This window comes from Lineus longissimus, chromosome 18 (genome assembly GCF_910592395.1).
Source record: "Lineus longissimus chromosome 18, tnLinLong1.2, whole genome shotgun sequence".
NCBI lineage: Eukaryota > Metazoa > Nemertea > Pilidiophora > Heteronemertea > Lineidae > Lineus > Lineus longissimus.
Window position 1 is genome coordinate 5,337,573 of NC_088325.1, and position 21,078 is coordinate 5,358,650.

The window sequence follows — 21,078 nt, forward strand, 5'->3', positions numbered from 1 at the left end:
TATTTCATGTTTTTATGCATTTTTAGGACTGATTCCATGGTTTAGCACAGGTTACATTGTTTCACTGATTCCAAGTTTTATCAACCATAATGTACAATGAGAACGCGTGATACACTATGTCAGGGTATGATAAATGGTAGGTGATAAAGCTTGGAAACAGAGAAACCTTGGAACCAGTGATAAACCTTGGAATAGTCAGTACTAAACCGTGGAATTACTGTGCAAGTACCGCGTGAAATCGGGTGCGTTCCTTCCACGATTTATACCCTTCCAACTGCCAATCTCGTCCCAGCTGACTTTATTGATAGCAATTTGCCAATTGTTCCAGAAACCACCTTTTTGTGGAGGATGACGTCATCATGGAATGCATTTGAAATGCGTTGTTGTCGTTAAAAAATAAACTTATATTCATGACGGGCCGCAATTACAAATATCTAATGATTTCTTTTCAATGAAAGCAAAATGAAGGTTTTGTGATTGTATACTAAAATAAAACGTTTTTATTAGAAGAATCATTTTGTATGTATAATGCTCTTATTAAGCTTGGTAGATAGGACAAACATGCACACGGGAATCACTAAAAAATGTGTCCGCTTAGAACTGGTGACATCACGAAAATATCTCTACATCCCTCGATGTGTACATGAAAATATACGAAATCGCTCACCGTGAAGGTATTTGTTCACATTTTTCATCTCCAAACCCGGCTAAATCCTTCGGTAATAAATCTTCTTATACGTTTCTTGTCATGTTTAGATGATGTACGGATAAGTGCCAGCCGGTACTGCATGATGTAGTCAATCTTCTCTGTATCACCCTGCTTGATCACACCGCTCCGTAGTTCAATTAGGCCCCGTGTGGTGGCGTAGTAAGCGGAGCGCTGATTGGTCCATATTATGTGTGTGTGCTGTGCGTGTCGTCACGTTTATGCCCCTATTTGGGAGATCAGTTATGTACACTGGAGGCGAGGTACGACTAGGTTGTTCTAAAATATACAGTGTTGAATTGGATATGCGACTGATTTCTAAACTACCGTGAGACAAGACCACTAATGAATATTCATAGGTTGGAGGGTCGAGGCCTATCAATTAGACGAGTGCATGTTTTTAACTCTCAAGTACATATTTGGAGAGGTATTGAAAAAATATTTGCTGTGGCAAGTCTACAGATATAAAGAAATTATTTGATGAAAAAATTAATTTCGAATTTTGCTAATTTGGTAATAGGGGGCGTGTTTTGAGTTTTTTCTGCCAGTTGGCTGAAAAGAGTGGAAATATCAAAGTCTGTCTAATTTGTCGATTATCAAAAAATTTCCGTGGTCAATCACCAGTTTATTTTTCACCATTTACTTGCCCGGCTGTCCGGAATATCAGATCAAAATTTTAGATTCACAACCGCACGCATTATTTGATGCGTCGCGGTCAAACATTGCCAATTTAACTGCTAAAAGGCTTAAAAAATCAATTTTGGTCTTGCCTCCCGTCTAATTCCGATCTGATCATGCAAATATAAGCTCCAAATATTGATTCATAACCACCTTTCCGTTCCAATGGCATTATTTCATGTTTTATGCATTTTTAGGACTGTTTCCAAGGTTTATCACTGGTTCCGAGGTTTCACTGTTTCCAAGCATTATCACCTACCATGATAAATGTGTATGGCTACATACGCTGCATATATACATGCAGAAACACTGCGTACAATCCCGTGAATATACTAATCTGCTGATGCTACATGGAGTTTATGCTTGTCCTACCGATTAAAGCTCCGGGGTTGGTACAATCAATTAAGGTTCTCATATCTAGTGGTTGAAAGGTCGAGTGCCTCTGTGCAAGCTTTATATACCTCGAATTTTAAACTCGTGATCGCGATATATTCCAGTATATATTACACACACACCGGGAAGCATTTTGTTTTAAACATGGGATCGTATTGATGATGTTTTTAATCGTTTAATTACAAACATGCATGCATGCAGTGCCTGTCTGTGTAAAAGTTCGAATTGTCCAGGATAAAGTGTATTGGGGGCAAATGTTTATGATACATGATACTAAAGGCGGTCACAGACTACACACTGTTTAAATTTCTAGGTCACCAGGCGATTCTGAAACATGATGTTCTTCCATCTCACCTGCTGAGCCTTATAGTAGATACCCTGATCAAATACAAGGACAATGGTCTTCAATTCCAATTGATCTGCTAGTCGGATGCTTCTCAGTAGAACGGTGTATACAGTACTCATATCTGTAGGACTTGCATCAATTACTGGCAGATATGCTATGGTACTGACCAGTGGTATAGCGGAGGAGTTTAAGAGGGTGTTGAAGCCTGTCCATCCAGGCAAGGTCTCATCTGATTGATCTAACTTTGAGATCACAAAAGCTGTATCAATGATATGTGCGGCCCTCTCAGCAGTCAAATCATCTGGTGACATGTCTTGCTTTTGATATGTGCTTGGTGGTCCTTGCTTCTTCCCGGCATAATACTGAACAATGTTCTTTTCAGGAGTTTTGACAGTGCGACTGTGACTTTTCTTCAGGTTCACTTCAATGGCTGTTTCTTCACCTTGATCACATCGCTGGATGGCGATACCATTAGTGTTGTGGGTGGTGCCTGCCCCCGACATTGTCTCTTCTCCTAAATCGTTATTGTCCCATGCTAGAGTTGTAGGTACATTCTTTTTCAACCCAGGAGGAAGTCCATCTTCTATCATCATCTGTCTCTCTGCAAGAGCTGTATCATACACTAACAGTTTTGAGTTTGAAATGGAATGGCCCAATCCGCTCAACAGTCCTACGATTTTGGAAGAGCCTGAATGGTGTCTGATTGCCATGCCCAATGCCAAATGCTTTGGTGTGTCTACCCTTCCTTTTCCTGCTAAATATACAATGTCTTGACAGATAGACAACATCTTCTCCCTTGTTTGAGACTTAGTCTGGACATAGTTTTAAAAAATGTATTTCATCTGATTCACCCACACACCAGGTCAGAAAGTTGAAGAGCTGAGGGGGAACGAAGGATTTTACTGCCTTGTCGTCAAGAGAACTAGCTGTTGGAGGCCATGGACCATGTCTGTAGGGAACTTCTGCAATTCTGTTTCTAAGATATGTAGCTGCCCTGAACATATCCCTGCATCCTTCTTGTTCATGGGGTTGAGGAACAAAGTAATCTTCTGTTTCTAACTCCTCATCGTCTTCGGTTGTATCATCTGGCTCGGTGCTGCTATCAAATTGAAGAACTTTCGATACATGCCTAAACTCACTAAGGACAACCTCACATGAGTTCCTGTTTTTGGTTTTTACAAATATCAACTGAGGGTATGTTTTCTCAAGTCTCCTTTTCAATTGGCAATTCCTGAAGCGTATTGTCTCCCCAGATTCCCCAATTTGGACCTCCTCTACCATGTCTACGAAAAGTTTTGTTAGTTCATTCAGTCTTAATACTTCACCCCCTTCGATAACTCTCGACACTATTACGTCTTGACAAAATTTATTGAAGCTTTTGGAATGTTCAAATGGTCTTCCTGGTTTGGTTTTTTGCTCCTATTCTTTTGATCTTTGAGAACCTGCCTGCCCTACACTAACTCCCCTTGTATAATCCCGGTAACATGATCTGTGGTAGTGTGCCTCTTTTGCAAGCAAATCAGTGTCTCTAATTTGGAGGAGAAGTTGTTCATCTTTCCACCAAGTCTCAATGCAGTTGCAGAAGCGTGTGCCACACACTGCACCAAATTCTCAGTTGCTCGCTTCCGACTGTGTCTATTTGTTGTCCTCTTTGTTTTATGGCATAAACAACATTCTACTGGAAATAGGGTAAGTCTTTTCCTGCTTTCTTTATGAGAGTTCCTCACTGGTGTTTCTAACCTCGAGTGACTGATATCAGGTATGTTCTTATCTGCGACTTCACTCCTAGCCTGCTTAGATGGAGTTGGCCCAGTTTGGATACACGGTGTTCTAACAATGGATATTAGCAAAGGAGGTTCTGGGATTAGGGAATCCTCAACATCATCTGTAACTGTAGGCTCAATCACGGTAGGGCAATGTGACTTCTTCCTACCAGCTTTCAGTCTTTTCATAGCACGCTCAATTTTGCTTTTGTCTGTGAACCGAGAATAACATTTCGAGTGATACCCAATACTGGACAGATGTACTGAGCATGTACTACAGGATATACACCCTTCATTGCCATTGAACAAGGTATCATGTTTTTCGCAATTTCCTCTTTCTTGAGACAAAAGAACGGCTAAGTCTTTCTCAACACCATCTAAGGTTAACCAGTCTTTGACTTTTTCACATATTTTCACATAAGCCTTTTGAGATAACTTACTTCATTCACCTTCTTCATCTTTACAAATATGAATGCAGCATTTCATGGAGGCTGCCATCTTGCATTCTTGAGACAATAGAGCTTCTTGATTGGTTAATTGCTAATATATATGTCTGTTTATTCCTCCTATATAGAAGATTACAAAAAAAATTCAAAGCAACATATAACAACTAATGTACACTATTTACATACTTCTAGCTGTTGTCAAAAAATATGTAGTCTTAGGCAAGGAAAACATTTTAGATAATTAGCCTAAACATTCCAGCACTGAGCTGTGATCCGAAAAAGTGCTACATTTTCTTCATAATCAAAAGCGGAAAGTTGTTTCCCGAGCAATGTTTCTGTGAGTTCATCGTCGCACATGTTCCACAATGCTGTGCTGAGTTCAACTGGGCATTCATTTTCAATTTGTTCCCAAAATTTCTCACGTTGGGAGGAAAAACCTGAACATCCACAGAAAAAATGAAGTTGCGGATCGGTATAACATTGAGTACATCGATTGCACTTTGTTTCTGTGATAGTTTCTGGTAGTGTGTTTAGCTTAGCTAGGAAGGCATAGTTGCTTTTGTGTTTCCGATCAGTTTGAGCGGTTGTCCATATTAAGGACGGATAGTCCAGAGACTTTTCAATGTTTAATATTCTGAAAAGATTATTGCGTGTACATTCTGCTCTGAAGTTTAAGTTTTCTTGATTGAGAACAGATTTTTGAACTAAAGACTTCCAGGGGGTACCAGTTGGCACACTCAGTTGACCACTTTCAGTGAACTCTTTTAGGGAGTTTGATACCTGTCCATTACTGTCATTAAGTTTGGCACATACCCGAGACAAGTTTCGGAACTATTTGTTCTGTTCAACATTGAGCGGAGCCGAAAATTGAAAACACGCCTGGGGAGTAGGTGCTCAGGCATTCTTGCTAACTGTCCAAAGAATAGAAGACATTGTTTATCGATGAGTGCTTTTAGGCTTATACTTCCTATCATGGCTTGTGTTGTTACAGTTCGAGTGATTTTGCTAAATCCTTGCATTCGTTTGAGACAAAATCTGTGAGCACGCTCTAAGATCATTAAGTCACGTTCAGACATATTGGACCATAGTTCACTGCCGTAAAGTGCCTTCGGAAGGCATATTCTACAGTAGATATGGTAACTGGAGATGGGATTAAATTTGTTGGGTTGCATCCCCGGACCTAGTATGCACATGAGAGTTTTCTTTAGCTTTTGAGCGGCGGAAATTGCTGTTGTCGTTGTTCGGCTGTATTTGTTCTGTATTACACCAAGGTGTATGTGCGAAGCGGCTTCCTTAACCGGTTTGTCTCCAAGCGTCCACGTTCGTTCATTGGAAATGCTTTGCCATTGATGCTGTGTCTCACCAAACACCACAACAATGCACTTGTCTGAGTTGTAGTCGTACCTCCACTTGGTTGAATATTTGAAACTGCATGACATCATGTGATCAAGACCATATTTGGCAAGTGAGACGAGGGTTAGGTCGTCAGCATGACAGGGGGAACCACATTCTATGTCTCCTAGTTTTGCGCCAAAATTTGTGTTCTCTAAGGTATAGAGGAGATTGTCCATATACAGCAGATAGAGCCACGTGGAGAGCACTCCACCCTGACGAATGCCTTGTTTGATGCTGAACCACGGTGAGTACATATCATTTTCCATGACACAGCTTTCAATATTTTGGTAGCAGGTTGCGATAATGCGCCATAGTTTGCCTCGTACTCCAAAGTTAAACAGTTTGTAAAGCAATCCATCTTGCCAAACAGTGTCATAAGCCTTAGCTGCATCTAAAAAACAGGTGTACACTTTAGAATGCCTTTCTAGTAGATGCGATATTGTTTCTTGGAGTACGAATGTCGTTGAGACACAGCTGCGCATTTTCTGATACGCGCTCTGCTGTTGATGGGGGAAGATAATGTTCTCCTCACAGGTCCATATTTTAAGCCGCTTGTATATGAGTCTTTCAAACAGTTTGTACACGGTTGGCAGCAGGGTGATTGGACGGTAATTGTTTGGGTCACTCCTGTCCTTTCCCTTTCCTTTGTGTAGGGTATGGATAACACCCTGTTTTGCATCTTTCGGTACATGTTCTGTTAACATAAACTGATTAAATAGGTTCGTTAGCGCTTTGTGAAGTGCAGAGCCACCGTATTTTAAATGTTCATTGGAGACTCCGTCAAGTCCCGATGCTTTGTCGTTTTTAAGAAGTCGTAGACATGACTCTACCTCTTCTTGGGTAAATGGTCGTCAAGGACAGATATGTGGATTCCTTGCGATTGGTTTGCCATTTCACGAATTCTTTTTTCCACTTCCTCTCTAAAAGTCTCGTCATATTTACCACTCTGGTCAGGTTTGTAAAGATTCGCAAAGTAATCTGCCCATTTGGAGCAGATGTCACTGGTGTCATATACCACTTCCCCGTTAAATCGCATGGGAGGAGGTGGTCTCTCTTGATTGCGTTGTTTACTTTTCAGTAATTTCCAAAAGAGCGTTTGGTCAAATTCTGCTGCTTCATTTATTTCATCATAGAATTGCTCCTGAAGTCTTTCATTTAAACGTCGCATTTCGGCGCGAAATCCTCGTTTGCTGTCCTTGTATTGCTTTCGTGTATCACTGGACATAGCTCTGTGTTTTCCCGCTAAGACCCAAGCATGGCGTAATTGACGCATTTTTGTATGCAGATCTTTTAAGCACTCGTTCCAATACGGACGGAGTCTTTTGTTGAGATTGCTTTTCGGAATAGACAGCTCAGCAGCATTTACCATGGTGCTTATGATTTGATTGTAGTGGTCATCAACATCACAGTTTGAGGCTGAGGGGCTGGACTCGAATGCTGGCAACGTAGCTTTTAGGGCTGCGCAATAATGCTCGATTCTTTGGAAGTTTGACCGGATACAACGTGCCCAATGAAATGTTGTACGTTTCGGTCTTTTCACATTTTCGCGATTATCTGTTTGCTTTACGTTTCTATTCTCGCAGGCATATGTCATAATCACGGAGAAGACTGGGAGGTGATCTGATGTATTGAGGGTTTCATCATCGATTACCTCATTGTCCTTCGAATGTTCTAGTGTTACCGAGCTCACACAGATGTGATCTATGAGCGTTTTGTGGGAGCCTTCGTACGGGTCAAATGTAAATATTGGCCCTTTACAACAGGAGCTGACAGGAATTGAGTGCAAGTTAGCATTATTAAGAAAGGCTGTTAGCACGCGCGTTCTTTGGCAGTTCGGCCTTATTGGCATTCTCTCCCCTGTGATTTGAGCGTTTAGATCTCCTAATACGATTACGTTTCCAACCGAGTCATATACATCATGCACTTCGGCAGGGTAGTCAACATATTCTACGAAGAACTCCACTGGATGATTGACGCTTGGTAGATATACCATAATGATAAAAGTGGGTCTGCGATTTGGGATGCTAACACATATTCCGACGATTCGGTCACCCTCTATATTATATATATCTAGTGTTCTTATCAAAGGGGAGAGGGTTCTGTGCCACATTATTGCTACACCTCCCTTCCCCCTGCGATTCATATGCGACGAAAGAAGATCAATAGAGAGGTTCCGCACCGCCTACGATTACGATTACGATTACGATTTGTGTATGACGTCATCAATTTTGCAGCAACGTCATCAGCCCTGAAATCGTCTGCGGCATATTCGGTTCGTTTCTACGACGATGGCGGCTAATCTTCGTAAGTGATAAACGATCATCGAGAACGTCAATTTCATGCACTTCCAAAGTATCCCGGGTCACGTTTTTCACAAACAATATATTTTGACTATGCACGCTAGACGTAGGACCTGCAAATTTCATGGCCAAAGCTGTTTTAGACCGTCACGACTGCAATGAAATAGGAATGAAAATTCGCTCTGTTCGTGAGCCGTGGGTTTCTCGAATGACATCAAGAGTATTTTTGCGGAACTGAATTTAGCTGCTTCTCGATGCGATTACGATTACGATTACGTTTTCCGAAATCGTAATCGTAATCGTAATCGTAGGCGGTGCGGAACCTCCCTATTGTCTGACACACCGTACGATTTGTAGCTACTGTTGATTGTATCTAGAAAGGGCATGTTCACTTTCGTTTTGTGACCAAGTTTTGTGATCCTTGGGAAAACGGAAAAAGCGAGGAATTTGAAAATTGCAGGGATGATACAATGATTAAAATGATTAATATTGGGTGAAATGACAATTCGTTTACTTGTCATTAACTAAGACAAAAGAACAATTGAACTGATTAGGCCTTGTGAAAATGCCATGATTTTCTAAATATTACTTCAGAAATGGGTTGTGCCGGTCATGAGAGCTCCAAATAATCCAATAATTTGATTCATAATTATCAGAAACACCCCAAAAAATGACTTTGAAATTCATCGTTTAAGGGAGAGTTGACCTCAGATGAACTATTAATTCCTCAAGCCATTTTAAAAATAGCCATTCATTACTTCGAGTTGGGTATTACATGAATCTGTTTGTAACACAGCAGATTGAACCATTCAACTGTGGGGGTGTGCACTGCGTGCTGGACAACAATGGCCACAGTGAACAATGAAGGCCTAGGGTTCATAGGCCTATAGAATGGCAGATGTGCTGAGCTGCCATCATTTTCCTATTGAAGGACACAAAAAGCCAATTGTTTGAGTTACCTGGGCCTACTGCTGATGAACTTTCTAATAGTTTTCTTTACTTTTAGCTCCTAAAAATGTCGTAATAAATGTATTGAATCTCAATATGGCCCTACTCTTTCATAAAAATGACTTGTTCTTCATCAAGAGGGCATAATGAGAATGAATGATGTCTATAAAAGTGATCAAATCCAAATGGACATCAGAAAGAAAAGAAATGATAATAAAATGAACCATTTCATCGCATTTGCTACAGATAAGAGTTGGGTTTTCCCCTGGATATCACCAGTCTTCCTGTTGCCTTTTTTTTCTTCAGGGTGTTTCTAACAAATGAAACCAATGGCAAATATGAAAGCGGATACCAGTACCATTTCATTTGTGAGAAAAGTATAGTTTGGTGTTCATAAGCCTACTGTCAACACATCTATACTAGGCATGCTTGAAATCCCTCAATTGTGAAGCACCCACCACAATGAACTGCATGCAGTGAAAACTACCCAGTGGACTTAGGGGACAGACACACCAATAAGAGGACTTTGTATGGCAATGAATGCTTTAGATGATAAGGGAAAGAGCAAGCATTTGGCCTTCTGGTTTGATGTTCCCCCCCCCCCCCCCGATCAGTGTGATATAGCTTATTATTGTAGTTTGTTTTTTCTTCTATGAACAGAACTTGTGTTGAACCGTGCAAGGCATACATTTTTAGTTCAACAACAAATGGATTTGATTACATGAGGTTGCCAAAATCATCATCAGCGCCACCATAGGAGTAAAGAGAAACAATCGGACAGAATTTGCAAACCAGGAAAACATCCCAAGTGCGCATGTGCGATCAATCATTTTTGCCTGGGGCGAGGTGGCAGATTATGACCAGTTGTTTATCTTTTCTCCAATGGTGGCACTGATGTCAAGTGTGGCAAATGAAATGATGATTACCTCTGAGACATACACTGGAAGTGTTATTTGTGACAAATAACCCCATATCTAATTTAACACATTATTCTTTCAAAATTAAACCCAAACTATTTTAGCAATTGTCATCTGAACATTGTTATTCTTCTAATTGCCCGAGGAATTTATTGTCTGGCCATACTATTGATATACTACTGTGAAGCCTGCAACGCATCTGAAATTGAAAAACGACACTGGTTATTAGAGAATAAAACTTATGGTATAGGTTGTCCTACCTATCTGCAATCAACTGCCCATAAATGGAATCATCAGTCACATCCCCATCAGTTTATCCACAGTCAGAATCACCAGTAATCCAAAGGAACAAAAGATAATCCAGGACTTGAATCCAGCAAAGTACGTTATGAACACAGTCTAGGCCAAACGTCAAATCACCTCAGTATCCAATGGAACAACAAATAATCCAGGACTTGAATCCAGCTAAAGTATGCTATGAACACAGTCTAGGCCAAAAATTGAACGTCAGAATCATATGAATCATATGAATCTAGTCAAACTGCTTTTATGAACATAGTCTAGGCCAAAAAGAAAACATTCAGGGTAAAGTTGTTCCCTTGTTGGTCCCAAGGTGATGCAGCCACTGGTTGCCTATCATCATCCATCCTCCACCAGATGTTGTTGGGGTCTCTTAGATAGGCGAACCAGTGGCCCACATTGCACTGGTCCCCAGAATGGCACATGATGCCTTGAATTATCTTGCCATCTAGGGTACCTCCCTCTGGAGGTCTAATCTTGGTCATGCACTTTTGATTGCCTGATCGTCTGTTGACCTCGATTATAGTTATAGGTCCATCTACAGTGATCTGAAACCCCTGCGAGTGGCGTTCACAGACTCTCCCATTTCGTCCTTGGAATTGACAGTGACCCTGGAGAATACCTGAATTTGCAAAGTGATCATGGTAAAGATCGATAAGTGACACTGCTTGGGGGCCACGTGGAACGTTAATCCTTAACACGGTGCCATCCCTCACCAACTGTAAGTCAATGTGCCCCAGGGGGCAGTGGAATTGCCCTGGCCACGAAGTGAGAACTCCTTCAGGTATACTGAGTTTTTCCAACAAGCTCATTAGAAATTCTCCTGCATCCTGGTATACTCCTAGCACATACCCTCTCCCATCAATTGTGGTATTCAGAGTGGTAATGAGTTCCTGGACAGAGAAAGGTGCACCCTGTCCAGCCATCCTGGCACAAATATCAAGAAAGGTGTTGTCCACAAGATTTGGTTGATCACCTTGTATGTGCTGGCCAAGATTCACATGATTTAAACACTGGAGCACAGCATTGCTGTAGCAAATGTTTGCGTCATTGATCAGTCGTGATCCTGGATATTGGGGCGGCATGGGCTCATCATTCCTGTCCACATCAGCAATGTTGGTCACTTCAGAGTCATGGGTGTCAGGGATCTCAGATTGTTGGGGACTTGTGCTCTGTTGTGGTGGGCGTTGTCTTTGTGTCCTACGGAAAACTGGTGTGCGACCCCTTGGCGCAGTGTAGCGAGGCTGAAGGGGTTCTGGCAGCTTTGGGTCGGCTAGATGACATTTTCTTACTACAGGATCCCGAAACCTCTCCTCAGCACACAGTATCATCAGAAGTGCGGCTACATGGGCATCTGACGTGAGCATACGGGAGCCAAGGTCCCTCTTGGCAGCTGTCCCACAAGTCCAACCACAAAGTCTCTGTAGCGGCCCAGTAAATCCTAGATAGTTCTCCAACTCGCTGTTCCTCGGTGAACCACTCTGTGTGAACACTACTAGAGGCCGTTTCATGTTCCCCGGGTTTCTGTTCGTCCTGTTTGCCGATGGCATTTTCATCGTTATGATGGTCACTCCTGTCTCGGGCCACTGGAAGTAAGTTTCATTGTTCCAGCCATCCGGAATCTCATCGACATTTGTGAAGTAAACACGGGTGGTAACTGGAAGTTCACGTGCCATGTCCCAGTATTCAGCAATACTTTCGAATTGGCCCATTTGAGCACCGATTTCGAGTTGCTTACAATGGGTAATGTAAGAACAACCCCTACGAACCAAGTACGGTCCAAGAGTGAATTCGTATATCTGCTGTGCACTAAGAGCCGGCAAGTCAAGGCGGTCTCTGAGTTGACCAATGTCTCCGACTTCAACACTGTTCCACTGAATACTCCTGGCAGAAGGGAACTGCAGCACATGAGGAGGAAGAGTGACTGAGGGGTCATGCAGGAAGTTACTGATGTTGAGTCGGTGCTTAATCAGCTTCGCCAGGCGAACCTGCTCCTGATCATCCACGAACTTTATGTTGAATTTTGCATGGAACTGATTGAAATGTGACACTGCAGCTAGCCATATAAGGTAGATACGAGGACAATTCACATAATCATTAGGTATACCATATTTGTTGCAAAATTGTTCTCCAAGTGGTTGGAGGAACTGATAAGGTATTATGTCCAGGATTTTTTCATCAGCAATAGCTCCATGAAATTGTTCTACTCCGAATCTGAGCTTTCCAACTATGATTTTGCTGTTTTTTGTGAGAACAGGGTCGCTGGGAGATGCCGTCATCTCAATTTTACCACTTGTTGGATCAACTTGGAGAATATCCTCATCCCCCTCACTAGGCCATATTAGCCTGCAACCATTCTCAGAACACCACTGCTTCAGATTTGTCACATTTTGTTGGCTTACATTATGTGGCACATAGATGTACCCCTTGTCCACAGCGAGTATCACGAAGTAGTCCGAGGTTCCTTGAAGGAGAGACAGAAGTCCCTGAGGTGCGACCTCACTGTCAGCCTGACTTTCGCATAATTGCAACTCAACACCACACAGATTGCTATCACCACACCTTGGGGTGGCTGCTGCAGCCACAGGAAGTGTCAAAACCACATGTCCTGTAGTATCCACCAAAGTAGAAAAGGTTATGAAATGCCCTCCCTTTTTGGAATAATAACAATCCTTCTGTTGCTCATAATCCATTGAGTTCTGCACCTTCACTTTTTTAGAATCCATGCTTGCAGCAACAGGCATCCTTGAAGAACCATCTTTTGGATCAGAAAAGTAGGACAGCAACTCACTATGGATGGGGGATTCTCGACCTTTCATATTGGAGTAAACATCATTTTTCTCAGAGTCACTTAGGTTACCAAACCACTGCAATGGAAGGCTTGAGCTATTGAGAATGTCAGCACACAACTCAGTCCAGAAAATGTCATTGGCAGTTGGCAGACCTATATCAAAGTACGCAGCCAAATCACGAAACTCTACGTTACTCCGCATTTTGTGCCGATACAACAATACTCTAGCAGAAGGATCCAAACTACGGCAGGTTGACTTCTGGGTCCTCCCCTGCTGATGCTCCCACACAAGCAGCCAGAACTGTTCCTTTTTCATGCCTGTGAGATTCTCTAGCTTCCAATCTGGCATCATCCATGGCTTTCGCATGTGATTCCAGTCCCGTCGTCGGTTCTCAGGCCATTCATGTCTTGGAAACTCAGCATCATAGCAACTGTCTGATACCCCATAAACATATGTTCCATCAGTGTTGTTTTCACTGCGGCTGGAGGTTTGGCCAGGCCTATCGTTGGGACTGGCAGTTTCAGAGTCTACGTCGTTGTTAGCAGCAGTCTCCGGTTCATCATCAGAAGAGGCGGTGTCCATTGGTTCATCATGGCTGGCGGTGTCCATTGGTTCATCATGGCTGGCGGTGCCGATTGGTTCATCATGGGTGGCAGTATCAGCGTCATCATGTTGACCATCAATTGTCCCATTGCCTTGGACGTCTGGATTACCTTGGTGATATTGAGCCTGTAATAGAACAAGGAATTGTTGCAGTTACTAGTGAGTTATACATGACACTTTGCACTTTGCAGGTGGGCTGCTGTAGGCACATGCCTTCCCTATTTAATACCTTTTTTCTCCAGAATCAAATGATTTTAGTTTTAATCAGCTGAAGGCTTTGACAAAGTAGTGGTTCATGAACTTACAGCAGTCATCCAATGCATGGCAGTACCAGTCCCAAGTGTGCAATTTCAGAAACTAGTGGACCAATTCAGAAAGTGCTGATACTTGGTATCAAATGAAAATGTACCATGAATACATTTTAGTTGAAATGTTACAATTGCTAGGTAAAATCATTTTATATCTTTAAAACACTGAAACCTGGCAGAGAAAGAACTGACCACCGGTGTAAACCTTGAGGGTAAAATGATGTTTACATCGTATTTCTAATCTTTTGCTCTAAAAATCAGGAATCTTCGTTTTAGATACCGTATACGCAAATATTTTTGTGAGGAAAGATTTCGCGATTTGGCCCTGCACTGACTATTTCGCGAGGAATAATGTTCGCGATGGGATCCCAAAAATCTTTGTAGAAAATTCCGATATTCTCCTGATCGATGGAATTGGTGCTAATCACTCTGAAAAAATCACAGAAATTCGTCACTGTGTGGTTGTTTTCCTAGAATTTTCCTTGTTTTGATTTATGTTCGCGGGGAATAATCTTCGCAATACCGAATTAAATTATTGTGTATACAGTAAGTAGGCATTTCGTGTGTTACTCAATTTCAAGAGTGCAATAAATCATTGCAATCGACTGATATTTTCTGAAATCGCCCTTGGGACATGGACTGACCTTACCCCTGCAGCCCCTTATGGAATCTTTGATCTTAAAAAAAGTAAAAACTACCAACCTACGCTATATTTTTTAGTTTTGTTATCAGAAACACAACCTAACAAAAAAGCAGTACACCCGGTAATGGTATTTCTAAGAATCTATGAACGTTTTTGGTAGTTTTCACTTTTTATAAACAATCACTATTCCAAGTTGTAAAGCCCATTTACAATGTACACAGCATCCTCATCAGAGGAAGCCCTATGCACATTTCATGTACATTTTTTTTGGTTTTCACCCTGGCCCATATTGCTGGATTGGCAGCCCTTTCTAAACTAGTGGAGATACTGTAAACCCCCTTATTTTCGCTAGTGACTTGATGACCGTATTTCACCCTTTAATCAAATGTCTCCTATGGCAATCTAAAAATGCATGATAAGAGTAATACAATTTCGTGCCTTTTTACTTGTATTTTTGCGTTTAACGAGAAAAACATTTAAGAGGTTTACAGTACTCCAGAGGATTTTCAAACATGGTGGCTTTCCCGAATTTGACAATGGCCACCTGTTGGCCTGGGTCGTATGTACACACCCTCTTCAATGAATAGACCTCTTGCCTTAGTCTGACTCAGGGGCCGATTGGCCGGGGGTAAATTCTAATGGCTTCATGAATTGTGAATCCCTGTATCTCAAAATCAACTTGGCCGATTTTCGCCAAACATTTTACTGAAAGTCTAGATCAGCAACATACCATTTTTTTACAAATCTCTGTAGAATGTTTATCATGTCTACAAGCAGAAAAAGTTTGGTGAAAATCGGTCCAGTAGATTTTAAGATATAGGGATTCACAATGTATAAACGACATTAGAATTAGCCCCCCCCCCCCCTCCATCAGCCCCTTTATCGGACAAAGGCAAGAGGTCTATACAAAACCCTCACCAACAGGATGGCAAAGCTGCTCAAATCGGGAAATCGACGATGTTCGAAATGCATTGGTTCACATAGTTCGGAGGATAATACTTACAAACAAATCTCTATTTATGCAGTAATGCCGAAGATGTCTTTGTAGATTCGAAATTCGCTGTCCACTCTCATGTATCAATGCCCCACAACCTTCACATACATGGAGCACCATGTCTAAAGCTGGCAGTCTTCATTCAATGCACAAACGTCTAATGTGTTCTGATGGTAGAAAGCATGCTGGAATCTTGACAAAAGGAACTATTAGGAATGATGATGTAACATCTTATGGTTTCCTTGACCCTATTCAAACACTAGACATTAGACAATATTTTCATGGACAGGGTCCCTGCAGAAACTCATCTGTTGAATAGATTGTTCTCATTCATGCACAGCTCTATTGTCTGAATGACAGAATACAAAGCAGGTGCTGTCTTTGAATAGCTCAGCACCTATTATTGATAAAATCCTCCCTTCCAAAAGACCCTATGATCCGGAAAAGTGTTACATTCTCCAGAGAGTAGGCCTAAAGGCACATTACGCAACCACAAGTAATCTCAATCAACAATGCATAACCAATTTATAAAGGGTAACAACACCTTTCACCCCCAGAGAGGAAATGGGGCAGTCTGACTCGAACTTCACTAAGATGGTCATGTAATCACCTTATAGGCCTAGTAATGACATAACATTCAGGGTGATCATAACGACCCTATTTCTTAACGTCTTAAAACGAAAGTGAACAGGCCCTTTAAGTGAGTCCGGGTATAGCCAATGCTCACAGATTCCAAGTATGTCTAAGTTGCGCGACATGAGAAGATGGTCTATATAATTGGCCCCATACATTGCACCGCGAGCGTTCCAACATGCAATGCGAAATGAGTTTGGTTGATTATTTGGTATGGACATTATGGTGAGAAAGCGCTAGTCAAACCACTCACGGCACATGATACCTTCGGGCCAAAAATGCTCTGTTAGGAGAACATCTTTGTCTCTTTCATCCACAATTACTTTGGCTGACTGCGTGCCTCGGATCTTGCTTTGTATGAGCCGGACCCTTGGTGTATTTATACCTTGATTTTCTAGAAAGTTAACTAATGCGTGTACTTTGCTACTTAGGGAGATGCGACCAACGAAGACCACATCTCTTTTCTGGCGATTTTTCCTGATTACACCTGAGAATTCATCACTGAACCGTTTCGTTGAATCAGATAGAACGGTATGAGTATTCGTTTGTTTCTGAGCCGCACATTGGTTCGTAAAGATTACGGTTCCGATAGCCCTTGGAGGCGATTCTTCAGCAGTTTGCGATGGATTTCGAATCTCTTTCTCGATACGAGTCGCGTCTTTTGGTTTGCCGGACGGCGCAGCCTCTGTCTCGTTTGAAGTGTCTGGATGATTCGTAGGAGAAGCCGCTTGTGTCTCCTTGCTGTGATTCGAATGGGCAATCACTGGTTGGGAGGATGCCTTCTTGATTCTCGAAGATGGTGATGTGGGTGATTCCATACGGACACGATCAGCATAACGGGGTTCCTTTCTTATGGCCTGGGTTTCTCGATCCAGAACATTGAATTTTGAGCGTATCATATCGACTGATTTGCGCAAATCAGTTAGTTTCGAGTCGCAATCACAATTGGGCGTTTGCTTGTCATCGGCTTTCAACTCGTTTCTTAGTACCTTTAGATCACTTCTTAGCTTTGCAACACCCGAATCTCGTATGTCTTTTATGCGATCAACAGCTAATTTCACCTCGTTAAATTCACGTGGTAGAACGTCGTATACTCCACATTTTTGGAGCGCTAATTTTGAATTCTTGTTAATATCTTTGAGCCTTTCGGACAGCGCACTAAATTCTGCTTGTGACGCAAGGAGAGCTGATCTGAGTTTGGAACATTCGGCTTTTAAGGAATTATTTTCCTCAGTTAAGTCGATGAAACGTGCATCACTTGATGCCGACATTGTTTCTAAGCTAAGGTTTATTTCTGCGACTGTTGTTTTATTCGAAGTAATGTTCGCATTTGTAGTTTTCACGAATTCTTTTAGTTTCTTGATGTCCACGTTTGGACTTGTGGTTCCTGTATTGTCCTTTTTCACTTGTTGTAGTTCGATTTCGATCCTGTCAAGAGTATTGATTAGTGTTGCGAGGCAGGGACAATGGTCGCACGCGCCTTGACCATTGTCCGAATTTGGTGTTGGCGTTGTAATGTGACCGTATTCAAGAGGCGGGACAATGCTGTTCTCTGCTGGATTAGCCGTAACGTGATTACTCGACGTGTTGTTGGGGTCTTGAGTTGTTTGTTGTGTCTCACTTGGCGATTGACGTTTTGATTTGAGAACATCTTTGAGTTCCATTAAGGAGGCTCCTGCAGAAGATAACAGTCGTCCGCATACTTTTGAGATTTGTCAACCTTTGTCGACTTGCGTTTCTTTAGCGGTTCGGCGATGGTACAATCAGATCTCACAGTTTTTGCTTTTTCGTAAAGCCTGGATCTATAAAGCTCGATAAGACACAAGTTGGTATCAGCTATGTCAATTAGTTTCTCTACGTATGTGTCCCTTGGCTTATTAGAAAGTTCTGTATCGAAACGATCATACCAACCTTGATCAGGTGGTAAGAAGTCGTTGGAGCAAGTTGACGCTTGGCTTGCTCCTAATCCTTCGGATTCGCTCGTCCGTGACGAAATTTCCGACATGGTGTCGTTTACTTCCGAGTACTAGTACATGTACTTAAATGTATAACACAAACTACACGTAGCAATGGCTGCTGATTGTACTTCGATCTGCATGCATTTGGTAGAAACAGACCGAAAATGGTCTTACAAGTCTTATTTGCTAGAGTCACTTTTACCTGTGTGCTGCGACAGTATATTCATATAGCCGATGCGAAGTTCAAAGGCAGAAAATATTGTTAGATCCTACGAAATCTTTAAAAAGGTGGAGTGGTCGTTTTCAGCGAACCACACTGATATCCGCCATCTTAGCCGAGTTTTTCAAATCACTGCAACTAACTAGCGTGGAAGTCTTTTTGCGGGAAAAAATACTTTTTGTATTCAGAATAACATCAGCGGTATGGTGAAAGCGAAAGAAATTTGCCCGCTAATTTGTCAAACGGAACTTCACATTTTTCGCACTGGGCCCATGGCCTACAAGTATTGAAGGCAGATGTGGCCAAGTTGGTCACATCTGTGCACGGACAGACTAACATCTCACTGTCTATTTTAATTGAATCCATGCATCTGTGGTGGGCTACCCAAGAATAAAATCCCCTTGACCTTGATGATTCTGGAGGGAAAATACAAAGATGGCTACTTTTGATATGCTGACAGATATGTTACAAGTAGATATGTTACAAGTATCTGCCAGAGCTCCTCTTCTATTCAGTATACAGGGTGCTACTGACCAAATTCCCACTACACAGATCTCCAGCATCTTCAGACACAGCAATGCAATCTGGTGTCACTCAAAACACCGGAAATAGACCTATTTTGATGTCATTGCCATTGACCAACTCAGTTTAGATACCAACACACCTGTCAACAACAGGCCAAGATAAACAAATTGCTTGGTGAGAATAGAGCAGTCTCCCTCAGCGGCCAACGCTTGGCAAAGTACCTCCCCGGTATCAAATTACTTTGCAAAGAAAAGTTTGTGGACCAGACACACTGCCATGGAAGTTACCTGAAGGGATGGTATCAATTAAAACACTTTAGATAGATGGTAGTCTGTGTCCCCCTTTATCCTGACACAAATCAAATCGTTCAAATCGAATAGAGCCTTTTTGCGATTCTTCTTTAGAAATTTGAAAAAGCTCCATATACTAGACAAAGGAAAACTCTGACCATAATTATATAGAGACAACATGTTATTGACCCCGGTGGGTGAAGGGGTTCACGTAGCAAGCGTGTGACCTTTGATGCAGGATTTCCCGTCAACTAGATAAATTTCACCTTTGAAAATGAAAAGGTTAAAGTGCGGCCACGAAGGTTTGAAGGTATTAGAAATCATGATCCGAATGTGTCTGATGTTTGGGCCTGTAACCAATCTGCTGCCACTGTGCTTCAAGGTGTCACAAAGTCCCTGTCAGACTTTCGAACAATGAACAAAATTTCAAAATGCTAGTGTATTCAAATACTTTTACAACCATATAGCTTACAGACAGATTCGAGGTACCGACTGTTCCCATTTTAAAGTAAGAGGTCGAACTTGGTATTCCAACTATGGAAGTTCGTATTTTGCTTTCAGCTGTTAAATACTATAATTCCTAATTGCGATATGTACAAGCTCTTCGCATATACTTTTTATCGCAGCATCTGGATATCACTCGTTTGATGTATGGGCCTTCGAAACAAAACTTTATAAGATAAAACGTCCAAAAACAAATCGATCTCTATCACTCCTATATATTATCGATTTTTGAATAAAATCATGGGTTACAGGGAATTCCCACAGCATTTTTTATGTCAACTCTAATTTTGTCAATCACCGTCTTTGGTGTATTTTTGAACTGAAGGTTGGGCACAAAACAGCTATTTGCTTTTCCATAACGCGCCCCCTAGGGATGTCAAGGTAAATCGTTAATCCCACCAAATGCGATTGAGTTTTCTCGTAAAATATCGTTTTAAGGGCGAGTTTCGAAACTCGAAAAACTACGAGAATCTCTAACCGCAGGGAGTCTAAGGCGATTAGAAACCTCTACTGATTTACGAAAGATTTCGATGCTGATACAGAATATGATCGAAATACGAGACAAATACGAGATCTTGGGTTCATAGTGTTCGCAACAACAACCATTTTTGAGAAACGCGTTGCTTCCGATTCCTCCGTCAGAAAATGCGTCTAAGAACGAAAGTAAGGAGATAGATCATCGATAATATTTGGTAGCAGAACGCAGTTGCAGAGTCATACGATCTACGGAAGCAGAAAATTTTAGGAAAAAGGAACCTTAGATAGGAAAAATTAGTCAGTTCCCTCGATTTTCTCCTTTCATAAAAATTAACATTAAAAATATTTCTTGAAGAGATAATCCCACCATTTTTTCTGTGCAGTTTCGTTGATATGTTGTCTTCTGATTTCAATGGTAATAAATACTATTTATTGGCCAGTTATTATCTTATATGATGGAAGAAAAGGGTGAAAATCCCCCAAAATACACCCCCCCCCCCCCCCAATTTGATCCGATACTCAACCCCCTGCACATTTCTCCTCACGAGCGATAGCCCCCCCCCCCCCAAAGTATTGATACTTGTAAAGAAACACCTCATCTTTTCAATGGAAATAAGTAAAACTGAATGTCATGCCTGTGTATTCCAAATTTTGCACTTGAAAATAACCCGAATGGCAAAAAATGCCCCCCCCCAAAGATTTTTCAAACACCCAGAACTGCAAGGAAATCATTACATAACTCCCCAAGCTACTTTTTGCTGATGTGCAACTATCCATCCTACTTATCTGATACAGAATTACCAACACCACTATTGCCTATTGATGTAGCAATCAGGATTTGGTGTCTCTAAATCGAATGAGTTGGTTTTCAGTGCCGCTCGACATGGGGCCCTCCAGCATCGCCAGTATATCTTTTCCGTGGCATTCTTGTTACGATGG

The 21,078-nt window shown here is 41.7% G+C and overlaps 2 protein-coding genes across 3 annotated transcripts in view; both read left to right on the forward strand.

Annotated features, from left to right (window-relative positions):
- LOC135502518 (uncharacterized) overlaps nucleotides 1-21,078 on the forward strand; it is a 476,607-nt gene that overhangs the window by 230,512 nt on the left and 225,017 nt on the right. The window lies entirely within an intron of this gene.
- LOC135502450 (hemicentin-2-like) overlaps nucleotides 1-21,078 on the forward strand; it is a 209,847-nt gene that overhangs the window by 100,766 nt on the left and 88,003 nt on the right. The gene's annotated exons all lie outside the window — the stretch shown is intronic.